Source organism: Adiantum capillus-veneris, unplaced genomic scaffold (genome assembly GCF_014529385.1).
Source record: "Adiantum capillus-veneris isolate H3 unplaced genomic scaffold, ASM1452938v2 Hic_scaffold_831, whole genome shotgun sequence".
Lineage (NCBI taxonomy): Eukaryota > Viridiplantae > Streptophyta > Polypodiopsida > Polypodiales > Pteridaceae > Adiantum > Adiantum capillus-veneris.
Genome location: NW_028221810.1, coordinates 1 through 13,473, shown reverse-complemented (window position 1 = coordinate 13,473; position 13,473 = coordinate 1). Strand labels below are relative to the sequence as shown.

At 43.9% G+C, this 13,473-nt stretch overlaps 1 pseudogene across 1 annotated transcript; it reads left to right on the top strand.

Annotated features, from left to right (window-relative positions):
• Positions 1 to 13,467, top strand: LOC147416547 (alcohol dehydrogenase class-3-like; annotated as a pseudogene). The gene is made up of 5 exons (XR_015187500.1): positions 1 to 44; positions 168 to 232; positions 507 to 578; positions 714 to 760; positions 13,119 to 13,467. The product of XR_015187500.1 is annotated as an alcohol dehydrogenase class-3-like (transcript).
• Positions 13,468 to 13,473: the final 6 nt, after the last annotated feature.

The window sequence follows — 13,473 nt, the reverse complement described above, 5'->3', positions numbered from 1 at the left end:
TATGCTCGCATGTATCCTGTGTGAGCCTCATCCAGATTATCCTGGTTTGCAGTTATTTACATTCAAGGCCTAAGGATGAATCTGTTTCAATGTCAAAGTTTTGTATGGCTGCTAAAATGCTACCAAGCTGTATGCTGACATAGTTTTACCTTCATTTTTTTGTGCAGCTGCTGTTGCCTATGAGCCTTCCAAGCCCTTGCAGATTGAAAATATCCAAGTCGCACCTCCAAATGTAGGTGTTCTTTGTTCACTGAATGAAAATGCAAGGTGAAAAGTGTCCTTTTTTTAATGACAGCGCTTAGTGCATTTGTGGTCTTCTTTACTGGAGTCTGGCTGAAGCATGCACATGAAGAAATCTTGTTTCTTTTGTACTATTGGCGCTTTCTCGTGTTGACAATATGTTTGTCTGATGTCTCACTACAAGGACATTTAGTTGAGGCTTTCTTTCCTTCATCTAAGACCTTTATGAATGCAACAATCATCTCTATAAACTGATCTGTTTGCAGAGTGGTGAAGTTCGTGTAAAGATTGTAAATACGGCTTTGTGTCACACCGACTTTTACACTTTAAGTGGTAAGGTACTTCACTATACTATGAAGCATGGTTTTTGTGGAAGTCTTGTGGTATGTATTTGAATAATTTATCAGTTTATGACTTTTCATGAAACCACGGTGTATCTAATGTATTGAGCACATTGATGGTTGTGCATGTAGGATCCGGAGGGCCTATTCCCATGTATTTTGGGGCATGAAGCTGCTGGGTACGTGATAGACACTTAAAAACCAGTTTAGTAAACTGTAAATTTGCATGCAGTATTTGTGGGTTAACCTATCTTTCTCTGACTCTTCTCAGCATATGCAAGTAAAAATTACTCAACTTATGAAGGTAGGGTGTGTCTTTGTATGTGTGTGGGTTCACACATGCGTGCGCGTGTCTGTGTGTGGACATTTGGTCTCTCTCTCTCTCTCTCTCTCTCTCTCTCTCTCTCTCTCTCTTTCTGTAATGTGCAATCATATTGTTTACCAAAAGGAAATGTACATGGTCAAATGACCAATCAAACGACTGTGTGCAAAGGTGGTTTGCCACATTCGACAGTTTTAGGTCGAAAAGTCAAGTTTAGATTACATTTTTTGCATGTACTTGGTGAACGGTTTGACACTCCGTCACATTGTTCATGTGCATTCCATGCGCAATCGTTTACGAAGCATAGTCTTTTCCCAGTCACTTGACAAGTAACATATGTGCCTATGATATTGTGTTTGAAGTGTTTCAGGTATATTCCTTCGACCCAGCTACATGGACACACATATGTTCCATGGTTTGCGTTGTGCCATTGGTCAGATACGCACATCCTCACATCATCTCGAGATTGAGACTGGCAGATTCAAAGGGATACCAGCAGACAACAGGTTATGCCGCTTATGCAAGATAGAGCAAGAGACAGAGTTACATTACATATGTCATTACACAGTGTACTATGAGATACGGGGCCGTGGAAAAGAGTCGGAGATAGAGTTACATTACATATGTCATTGCACAGTGTACTATGAGATACGGGGCCATTTCCACTGCCTATTTAGAGAGGGTTTTGGTCCTTTATCTAGGGTCATGAGTTATGAGGATCAGAAATGTCTTGGACTAAATCTACTTGAGTTACACAAACATAGAGACACTTTATTGGGAAGAGCCACCACCGTAGAGCTTGGCCCAGAGCTACGGAGATCCAAACGACCACGACTGAGGAGAGGAGCTACACAACATAGACGGAGACTACAACAGAGGATTCGAGTTATACTCCCATAATGCAGATGAGGATGGATCCTTACCATTTCTCCACCCCCATTCTGTCATTGTTTCACATTCACATAGTTCCAGCTTGTAGCAATAGTGTTTTTGTTCTAGTTTCTTTTGTACCCAGACATGGTATCAGATTCACTATTTTGTAACAAATTGGTCTCATAGGTCATTTTGGCTTTTGAAGACGTTAATATAACATTTCATTGCATCTCTCTCTCTCTCTCTCTCTCTCTCTCTCTCTCTCTCTCTACAGTTAGCCATGCAGGGAGATACAGCATGCTGGTATGGGGAGATGACATCATGGTTTCAGGCGCATGGGTTCAACATTGACAAGTTGCCACCCCTCCAGTACTCACTGGATGCACCATCTCTCACTCTTACACAATGCGAGATCACCATGCTCATCCGCCAGGACTTGACTCAGCTAGACACCAGGAAGACATGGATACAGCCAGCACAAGAGCTGGGCACAAAGATGGCTTTCTACAAAGAGCATCTTCTCGCTTACAGAGGATGGTTTTGTGACGAGATCTAGATACATGGACACCCACCTTTAGGACATGCCCCTTGTGTGATCTGGAGCCTGAGACAGAGTTGCACTATACATGCCGTTGCCCCGTCTACTCCGAGATACGAGGCCGCTTACATTGCTTGTTTAGAGAAGCTTTTGGACCACTCTCCAGAGTCATGGGGTACGAGCGTAAGAGATGCCTGGGTTTGTTCCTGCTCGAGCTGCGCAGACACAGAGATAGCCTGATGAGAGGAGAGGCTAGCCAGTCTCAGAGACGGATCACAGATTTCTTTAGAGCAGACACTAGGCAGCCGGAGGAGCTACTCCCACAACAAAGCTCATATTCGTCTCGCACCAGAGGCACACTGATCGACCGAACGATTGAGCTGGGGAGATCCAGACAGACGCCCACGACTGCGGAAGACTACACAACATCGACGGAGGCTGCATCAAAAGATTTGGATCACTTTGGCCAAACATGCACGACGCCCGGTCAAAACTACTGACCATGGAGGAGATTGATGAGATCCGCCAACGACCAATGCTGGATCTCTTGTGATTTAGCTATTTAGCTATCCCAGCCAGCTGCTTACTTTGCTTAGTTCACATCGAGCAGCTGAAGATTCAATAGTTTTTTGTTTTGTTTTGTTGTTAGTTAGTTTATTTTGTTACTTTGACTTTGTATTAGATCCACCACATCGTAACTTTCTGGTCTCATAGGTCACTTTGGCCTTTTGAAGACGTTAATATAACATTTCATTTCTCTCTCTCTCTCTCTCTCTCTCTCTCTCTCTCTCTCTCTCTCTCTCCCTCTCTCTCTCTCTCTCTCTCCTCTCCTCTCTCTCTCTCTCTCACGTCAAGTTCAATGATTTTGCAGTTTCTGCTCGTGTGTTGCTATTGATTTCTCGCTTGGAGTGTTCAAGCCTATAACAAGCTTCATTATCTTTTCAGCTTCCCGTATCCTTTTGCAACACTACATTTCCTTCAAGGATACGACTTGAAAGCAAATCAAGGGGATTGCAATGGGCTTCAATGTTATAGTGGTGTACTCTGCATTTTTCTTTGCCATAATTCCTATAGAGAACCCTCAGAAGAACCCATCACAATTATTCCTCTACCTTGGACTATTTCGTCATCGTCCTTGACATCAAGGGGCTCTATTTTTTAACATTGAGCTTGTTGACTCCAAATGCTACCAAAACCATTGTAATTGATATACCTACCCACCTCACCTCTCAAAACGTGGCCTTTATTAGAGCGGAATTAAAGAGATACATAATTAGAGAGAGCTCATTGGAGAGTTACCTCGAATTTCGAAGTCTCTTTTTTAGTAGAATTAGAGTGCAGGGTTATCCAAGATCTTTTCTCCTCAAAATTTTCCACTCCATGTTCTGTCAAGAGAAGGTCCCTCTTGACCTCCAAAACCTTCATAGCAAAGGCTCCCTCCATTGTCATGAAACTCCTTTTTTCACCTGAAACTAAGAGAATTGATCCCTCCATGGAAATTAAAAACCTCATTGCACATGCACGCTAGAAACTTCCTTATCCTCTCCACCCTTCCTAGACCTACCATTTGTTGGATCAAGGGCCATAATTTGCATAGCTTACTTACGTGCTATAATCCATCCTAATGCTTTCCTCGTTCTCACTTCTTGGTTTGTGTTTTCTTGCAAATGACTGTTTCTCTCTCTCGGTCTACTCTTTGATTACCTTGGAGCATCCATGGCAACTCTTACCTTTCCATTATGGGCCTTCTCTCTCTCTCTCTCTCTCTCTCTCTCTCTCTCTCTCCCTCCTTTTTTGACTTCTAAAGGATGTTTTGTCTCTCTCTTACTTGCACTGAATGTATTGTAACTTTTCAAGCAAGATTAGAAACAAACAATGGAAAGGAAATCTTGTAATATTTGAACCATCCCCCCTCCCCCCAAAGTGCCCTATACGTACAGCTTCACATCCATCAAAGTCACAGCTACATCCCCTCATCCCTCATCTTTCATACCCATGTATACGCACCCTTGTGTGAGTCTATTTTATTTTGTAGCATGTTTAATTTAAATAGTTTTTTTTTCCTAGATACCTAGAGGACACATACATGTACATCGTTCTGTCTCATAGCCGACTTCGGCCTCTAGAAGACGTCAATAAAGCTCTCTCCCTCTCTATATCCCCCCACCCAAAAAAAAAAAACATTTCTTCCTCAGGTATCTACTCTCTATATATCTGTGTGATCCCTCTTCTCTACTATTACCTTGTATTTGTGAATGGCATTGCAATTGTTCTCTTGTGGCAGAGGATTCTACAGGGGGTTGAGGTGTCCACCAGATTGGAGGCTAGTCTGTGTCATCGCCACATCTCCCGCTGCCTTTTCTGACAATATCTGCCTTCAAGACATCGTGTAGTTGCGACTCTCCAGAGTTTATGAATCTGGGAGGATGGCCAATATATCAGCTATAACCAGCCTGTACACAGTAAAGGGCGGTACCAAATCTACAACCTGTTAATTACACACAGAGTACTGATGGAAAAGAGAGAGACTCAACACTTGCGTTCCAGCGGCTAGAATGCCGTGCGCAACGATGACTGACACCTGTTGGCCCCAAAAATTGGCGCCCCTTGCGCTATTTCTTTATTTGATTGAGAAGAGGAATCCCCTAGCAACTTTACAAGCTGTCCAAACTGTCTAGGGCTGTAATTTCAGAATTTGGCCAATTTCGACAGCATAATGGCAGTATAATGTGTATAGACCAAAAAAACAAGTCCGGGGTGACTTCCCATGCGATTCTGGAGCTTTTCTGTGGGCTGGTGAGAGAACGCACAGCGCTGTTTCTCACTGTTACAGCCCCTAAAAAGTTCCCAAACACCTGTACAACCACACTCTAGCTTCCCCGAAGCTTCTGTGAAGTTCTGGTGCACTTTAGGAGCAAAACCCAAAACCTGCAATTTTACACAGCAGGCTGTATTTCTCTTTTTCAGACAGAGCTAACGCATCAACACGCTCCCCAAGACCTCCCGCACGCAATGGGACAGTTGTCCTATGATTTGGAGGAGTTTTCACGCGAGAAAACTTTCCAAATCCGCGTTCCTTCGCGATGGGGCTAGGCGTACCTGTGGGGAATTAGCAATTAGCTAATTTGGTTCCTGTTCAGAAGGCTCTGCCTTAGCAAACGCGCATAAAATCCACACGATTGTACATGATCATCTAAATAGCCCAACTAGCGGGACATTACGATATGTGCAAAGGGGAGAGAGAGACGCGCGAGAGCAAATCGTCGCGCTATATAGAGCAAAGGAGAAGGCAAGCTTTCCATTAAAGCTGTAAATCTGCACCCGCTACTCACACACACACACACACACTGTAGATTCACTTGTGCAAACATCAGCCTCCTCTCTCAAATTGGGCAGCCCCTCTTCATGTTGGATCTGACAAATTCACCAGCAGCTGCCATGTGTCCAGTTTGCCCCTTTTGAGTTAATTTTCTAGTTCCCACTAACTTATAAAGTTATAAGTGACTTGCTGAGTGGCCCTAATTCCGTTTGGCGCACACAAACTTCCATACTCATTAGAATTCAGTGCTAATTGGCCCGACCAGTCCCAGACTGACCGACCTAGACTCTCGATGTGAGAAACCCGTTCGGCCGCAGCCGTTTCACACTGGCCATGCAATGTCCACTTGCACCTTTTCAAGGGTTCCGGGGAAAACAAGTAAGAAATAAAATAAATAAATATATGTAGTACATATTTAGAGAGAGCAACAGGAAAAATACACCTCCTGGTGACACACCCCATCCTTGAAATACTGCAAGCGACCTCGCTTGCATGCCAATAATACATGCTGTTATCTCTTGATAACACATATATTCTATGATGGGAATCCAAGATATATATGCTTCCGGAAATGTAGCGTTGGACGATTAAACAATCCCACCACATATATATCAAGCATAGAAGTCTTCTAGTGTACTCTCAAGCAAAAACTTCTCTAGCCAAAATTCTGTATGGAAAGAGTAGATACAATTGCTTAACTACTCTTTTGAGCATCATGAACCATGCTCTCACATTGCGCCATAGAGCTACATCAAGTCACTGTGGGTTCCATTTGAAAGGCTTCAAGATATAGTTGCAATAGTTGAGGTGAATCAACCAATTCAGACTCTTCCGTCCATTTAGCATCCAGTGATGGATAGTTCTTGAACTTCACCAAGTAGCGTCTTGCAACCTTTCCTCTAACCTTTCCTTATGTGCCAATATCTGTTTAGGAACAAGAATCTCATCCAATTCTTCCACTTCGGGCTGTTCCTCGTCAGGCATATTCTCTGGCACATCACCAACAAAGGGCCTTAGAAGGCTGACATGAAAAGTATTATGTATTTTCCAGCCTTCTGGTAGCTTCAACCTGTAAGCTACATCACTGACCTTTTCTGAAATCTGAAAAGGACCATAATATCACATACTGAGCTTAGGAAACAAACGTTCCTTGCCTTTCCTTTTCCTTACCTGGCCTTTTCAAAGCACAAAAGCACCCAATCACCAAGTGAAAATACAAGTTCACCAGGTGACGATCAGCAACTTTCTTTTGCTTACCCCGAGTCTTCTCAAGAGCAATCTTTATCTTCCTGTATGTTTCATCCATATCTTGCACATACTTGTTTGCCTCAAATATCTTGTCCTTAGTCTACAAAATAGGCGGGACTTTCTTCCCTCCTTCCACTATCTCAAATGGTGCCTTACCTGTTGACGTATGCACCGTGTTATTATAAGCATATTCAACCAATGGAAGATGGTGTTCCCAAGTTGCCTTGTGCTTTGACACATAACATTTGAGCAGATCTAGGACAATAGAATTTGCCTCTTCTGAGTGTCCATCAGTTTGTGGATGAAACGAAGAAGAGAACTTTAGCGTAGTGCCCATGTTCTCAAACAATGCCTTCCAGAAAAGACTCGTCATACGTGGATCCTTGTTACTGACAATTGATTGAGGCATCCCTTGATACTTAAGGATATTACTCATGAATATCTTGATCATGTGTTCTGGCTTTATCTTCTTCCTAATAGGAATGAAATGGGCCTTACTGAACTACAAATGATAGTCCAAATCCCATCATTGCCTGTTTGCGTCCTTGGAAGATCAAAGATAAAAGTCCATTGCTATGCTTTCCATGGCCTATCAGGGATCGGAAATGGCTACAACAATCCAGTTTCTTTTGCCTATCAAATTTGACTTTTTGGCAAACTAACATGATTTTACAAATGGGTCAACATCTTGACGCAAAGCTTGCCAATTGAAGAATGCCTCAACCCCTTTCATTGTCGCATCAATTCCACGATGCCCAATTACTAACCTTTGGCCGTACAATCATGTCATCAAAGAAGGTACCCACGAAGTTTCTATGTGGTCTAAAAATTATGTCCATCATTCTATTAAATGTGGCAGGAGCATTTGCGAGACCAAATAGCATAACAAGAAACTCATCGAGACCAAATGTTGTCCTGAACGCAGTCTTATGGACATCTTCTAGCCTAATGCATATCTGGTGGTACCCACTCTTTTAGATCTATCCTTGTAAACAATGATGCTCCCTCAAGCTGGTCAAGGATGTCATCTATCCTCGGTATGGGGAACCTATTCTTGATGGTATTTTTATTCAAGGCGCGATAGTCAATGCACATGCGCCATGAACCATCCTTCTTTTGCACTAGGAGTACAGGCGAACAAAAAGGGGATGAACTGAGCTGAATCAGCCCCTTCTCTAAAAGCTCGTTGACCTGACTCATAATCTCTTTCTGTTGGGCTGCACTAACCCTGTATGGTGGTCTATTCGGTGGACTAGAACCTGGCACAAGATCTATGGTATGATCCTTAGGTCTCTCTGGAGGTAACTCCATTGGGCAAAGAGTCCGAAAAACAATCACCAAAACCACTCAAAAAAGTTGACCTATCTTTATCTAAAGTAGACAAATTAGATACAACTTCAGGTACTTCTTTTGCAGAGATCAAGTATGCAGAAAGATGATTCTTTATTACAGATGAAATAGTAGAAGCAGAAACAACTGGAACAGACTCGCCTTTAAGCTTTACATCAAGGACATGAGTCTTTCCTCTATGTACAAGGGTAATTTTTTTGTTGTAAGTATCCACCATGGTTTGCAACCTGTAACACCATGGGATACCCAATAACACATCACAGCCCTCAAGTGGCATAATATGGAATTCTTCCGCATCCACATAACTCTGAATGTGCAGACGGAGCTTCCCCAAAAGGGGAGTAACAGGCTCTGAATGACCTGGGCATGCCAAACCTGCCTCACCTGTCATACCCATCTCCTCTGCACGAATGCCCAACTTTGATGCCAATTTTGGTGATATGAAATTTGCACGGGCTCCTGGATCAAAGAAAACGAGCACTGTTTGGTCTCTAACTTTGCCCCATGCTCTGCACAATTCTGTGGCATCTATGTTTGGTTGATCACCAACCAAATCTTGGACAAGTTCTGCACTTGGCTTTGGCTTCTTCCCTTTATGGTCTGACGTGTCATCCTTATCCTGTGACTTACTTTGCGGACATTCATTAGCAAGACGTCCCTTCTCTTCACAAATGTAGTATTTCTTGGCCTCTCTAAGAGCTTTCCTCTCCTCAAATGTCTTTCCAGAAAAATGCCTTTTCTTCCTTGGCTTTGCACAGAAGAAGCTTTAAACTGCCTTTGTCCTCCGAAAGGCTTTTTCTTGAAAGGTGGTACAGTGAGAGTTGTTGTGACATTGCCCTTCGCTGAAAATTGCTTGCCCTGGGACTCCTTGTTGCTGCCTTTAAATACACTGAATTTACCCTGCCACAAGTTATTGGCCACTGTCGCATTCTCAATCAACTGCATAATGTTGATGACATTGGTCTTCGTACAGTAGTCCCTGATTTCTTTTGGCAATCCACAACAGTACCTTTCAATCTCTTCTATCAATGGTACAAACCTATAAGAGCTTATGGGTAACAAGGCAAAATTTCTGATTGTACTCTTCCAGATTTGCACAATTTGACGCATTCAAATCATACCATGCCGTGATCACATCCACCTCGAAAGTGTTTGTGAGCCACGCAGGAGCAAATATCTATTTAAACTGAACCCATGTTGTAGGTGCTTGGCCCTGATTTAACAATGTGGTCCACCATCTCAACGCATTACCCTTCAAAAAGGTGGCAGCCTTGCGTATCTTGGAAGACTCTGTGAAGTTTCCTCCTTCATATGCCGCATTAAATTGCTGTATGAAGGTCAAGGCCTTCATTTTGTCCTGTGTGCCATTAAAAGTGTCAAACTTCACGGCTGCCCCGCCTTCCTTGTATTCCTTTGGCTGGCTCGTAGTAACCACATTATCATCAACAGGTGCTTTAAGAAGTGGTACTTCTTGGTTAAGCATTCCAGCACTCATATCACCTGTTTTACCAAGGTTCTGAGCATTTTGCTGTAAAAACCAGCCATGCCAAAATGAGTTCAAGCATCCCAAAATTGCCATAGGCACCCTGAAAACCTGGTTGAACACCTATGTTCCCGTACATAGGGTTAACCGCACCTGGTTGCATTGCCCCAAACACATTTCCTGGTATGTATCCTTGAAAACCTGTGGATGGTCCAGCCATAGCCTGAAACACTGAACCACCACCAAAGTAACCAGGATATGAAGTAAAGGTGGAATGGTCTGTCGAACGGCTTGTTCATTATTGCCTTGACCATTCACATCCTCATGTCCAGATACCACATGTTCTTTTGGACCTGTAGACACATTGGGTGTCTTCACCACCTGCTGCTGCTCTTCCACAGGAGCCTTTCCATGAGTGTCATGAGGACCCTCTGCATGTGATCCTCTTTTTCAGGTGGTAGGGGAGAGACATCTCGTTTAGGAGCCTGTAAGTACTTCTGTAACTTCAGATTCTGAGCCATTCGCTCGAAGATATCCATGATCTTCATAAATCGAGCTTTGAACAAAAGATCCTCATCCTCCGGCTCCATGGATCGCTTCCCTTTGTCAACAACCCTTTGCTCCTCTTGCCCACTGTAAGAGGATGCTTCCTTTTCAGAACCTTCGTCTCTCCTTTCTGCCATAGTGCTTAACTCTGTATCCTTTCACCCACAACAATCCACGGCGCAGTCGTTGAGGAAAAAGTGTCTTATCCCATCGATGGAACCATATAACCGGCTTGTACATAGTAAAGGGCGGTACCAAATCTACAACCTGTTAATTACACATTGGAAAAGAGAGAGACTCAACACTAGCGTCCAACGGCTAGAATGCCGTGCGCAACGATGACCGACATTCTGTTGGCCCCAAAAATTTGCGCCCCTTGCGGTATTTCTTTATTTGATTGAGATGGGAAATCCCAAGCAACTTCGCAAGCTGTTCAAACCTGTCTAGGGCTGAAATTTCAGAATTTGGCCCAATTTCGACAGCATAGCGGCAGTATAACTTTTATAGACCAAAAACACAAGTCCGGGGTGACTTCCCATGCGATTCTGGAGCTTTTCTGTAGGCTGGCGAGAAAACGCAGAGCACTGTTTTTCACTGTTACAGCCTCTAAAAAGTTCCCGAACGCCTGTACAACCACACTCTAGCTTCCCCGAAGCTTCTATGAAGTTCTGGTGCACTTTAGGAGCAAAACCCAAAACTTGCAATTTTACACAGCAGGCTGTATTTCTCTGTTTTGGGTTGTTTCGGACGGAGCTAACACATCAACACGCTCCCCAAGACCTCCCGCACGCAATGGGACAGTTGTCCTGTGATTTGGAGGAGTTTTCACGCAGAAAACTCTCCAAATCCGCGTTCCTTCGCGATGGGGCTGTGCGTACCTGTGGGGGATTAGCAATTAGCTAATCCGGCTCCTGTTCAGAAGGCTCTTGCCTTAGCAAACGTGCATAAAACCCACACGACTGTACATGATCGTCTGAATAGCCCAACTAGTGGGGCATTACGATATGTGCGAAGGGGAGAGAGAGAGATGCGCGAGAGCAAATCGTCGCGCTACATAGAGCAAAGGAGAAGGTAAGCTTTCCATTAAAGCTGTAAACCTGCACCCACTACTCACACACACACACACACACACACTGTAGATTCACTTGTGCAAAAATCAGCGTCCTCTCTCAAATTGGGCGCCCCCTCTTCATGCTGGATCTGGCAAATTCCCGAGAAGCCGCCATGTGTCCAGTTTGCCCCTTTTGAGTTAATTTTCTAGTTCCCACTGACTTATAAAGTTATAAGTGACTTGCCAAGTGGCCCTTATTCCATCTGGCGCACACAAAACTTCCATACTCATCAGAATTCAGTGCTTATGGGCCCGACTAGTCCCAGACTGACCGACCTAGACTCCCGATGTGAGAAACCCGTTCGGCCGCAGTCGTTTTCACACTGGCCATGCAATGTCCACTTGCACCTTTTCAAGGGTTCGGGGGGAAACAAGTAAGAAATAAAATAATTAAATATATGTAGTAAGAAAGCAACAGGAAAAATACACCTCCAGGTGACATCAGCTGTCCTAGGACTTAGGGAAATGGTCATGGCCTTCCTGGCAGGATCTAAGCTCTCATTTATCCTGTGTTGAGTATGCAATGCGGGTTGATATTTTGCTACATTGCAGTGTATTCAGCCCACCCTCTTGTGTGCCTGGCTACATGGCGAATTATTTCATGCACTCGTCTTGGCTTTTTGGAGTCACATTTGAGAGGGCGCATGTTCCTTGGTGAGTGGTCTACTTTATGTGGATGGTTGCACAAGCTGGCCTTGGAGTTAGCAGTCGGGCTATGAGAATGTCATGTCGCACCTAGTAGCAGTGTCATTGGCTAGTGTGGAGTTAAAACATTGCCTTTGGTGCTGTCTGCAAGCACACATGGTTTTGGTGTCCTGCTTGGGTTTTTCCAACTAGAGTGGCTCTTCAAGCTAGAGATCCCCCTTTGTTTTGGATCCCCATCTTATATTTGAAGGGGAGATGTGGACCCGTTCTTCCCGCTGGCACCATCTGAGCACTTCCAGGGTTTATTTAATTTGCTTCTGACATACACAGCGCCCACAGATCTGATCTTCCTCTCGTAATACTAATGCTTCATGTTGCATTTGGAAGGGTGGCTGTGTGCATGTTTGTGTTTAAATCCTTCCTCCACTGCAGACTGCTGGCTATGATTTGGTCGGGGCAGCTTGACCCACACTCTGCAGCATCTGATGAATCTGCAGACAGGCTGGCTATGATTTGGTTGGAGGAGCTGACCCATACTGTGCAGCATCTGTAAGCTCTCTGATGGCAGCTAACTAGGGGTGTTTCAGTTTCTCTCATCATGGAAGCGGACTACCATATTTTTTAGACTAGTCATAGAGAGATTTGGAGTGCCATTACTTTCAACCTGATTGGTCCTAGCAATCCGGAACGGGGAAATTGGCATGGGGAATGGGGAACGGGGACCTGAAAATAGCCATTCCTGTAACTAACTTCATATTCAGACTCTTCTTTTAGGCATAACAGTACTTTCGATGCACATCCCTCAGCGGGTTGTGTTCCTTAGTCTTAGGCTAACCTCCTAGAGGACTTTATTGGACATTATAATAGGGCTCTTTCTTCCTCAAAAGAAAGGAAAGAAGTCGAATTATTTACTTTGATTATGCGTTATCACAAATGGAAAGCTCACTCCCTCTTGTCTCAGCTCATATGCAGAAACCCATTGTGCTCATGTTTTAGTAAAGTGACCCCTGATGTCAATGTAAGTGATTGATTGCTCGGACTCTTTTGACCATTTTTTGTTTAAAAAACAGTATCAATACTTAATTCAGGGCTTGCTTAGCAGGATTATCGAGAGTGTTGGAGATGGTGTAACAGAACTGAAGCCAGGTGATCATGTTATTCCATGCTACCAAGCAGAGTGCAGGGAGTGCAGAGCTTGTACATCTGGAAAGACAAAATCTATGCGGGAAAGTAAGATCAGCTACTGGTGTCGGAGTCATGTTATCAGATAAGACCTCTAGGTTCTCTTTGAATGGTGCACCGATCTATCATTTCATGGGAACATCAACGTTCAGTGAGTACACAGTAGTGCATGATGTGTCAGTCGCTAAATCAATCCTGCAGCTCCTTTGGACAAAGTGTGCCTTCTGGGCTGTGGCATTCCCACAGGACTAGGCGCAGTTTTCAACGACGCTAAG